Source organism: Elephantulus edwardii, unplaced genomic scaffold, assembly GCF_000299155.1.
Source record: "Elephantulus edwardii isolate Elephantulus edwardi_28Jun2011 unplaced genomic scaffold, EleEdw1.0 scaffold00240, whole genome shotgun sequence".
Classification (NCBI taxonomy): domain Eukaryota; kingdom Metazoa; phylum Chordata; class Mammalia; order Macroscelidea; family Macroscelididae; genus Elephantulus; species Elephantulus edwardii.
Window position 1 is genome coordinate 37607 of NW_006399990.1, and position 591 is coordinate 38197.

Genomic DNA, 591 nt, shown 5'->3' on the forward strand with positions numbered 1-591 from the left:
TGGATAATCTGCTTCCATATGTTTGTCTGCTTCTGAAAATCTGCTGAAAGGTCAACTATGAGTCACTTTTTACTTGGTATACACAAACACCACATAGTTAGATAGAAGGTTGAGTTTTCTAAGTATATTATTTGATTAATTGTCTACATTCACTGGAATTGTTTTATGCTGCTACTACCCTAACTTTGTTTTCTTCTTTCAAACATATGCATGTTCGTTTATGTACTGTTTGTGTGTATGCACACACACCTGTGTGTATTTACTTTTACATCATAGATCTGAAAAGGTATTTATGATTCTTTTGTATATAGATAACAATTTAGATTATTTTACACACCTTGTGGTACAATTATTTTTCTTCAAAATCCTCAGCATTGTTGTGTTGTCTCTGATCACTTCATCATACAGTGGGAACTTTGGTAGCTTAGTGGGAAGAAGCTGTGCTGAAATTCCAAAGTCATTTTGTTTTAATCCAGCAGCTGCTCCCCAGGGAGGACAGGAAATCTCCTTTACTATGTTTGAAAATCTGCTGGAGGGTCAACTATGGGTCAGTTCAGGCTCAGAGGCAAACAACAATTTAAAAAGATAATT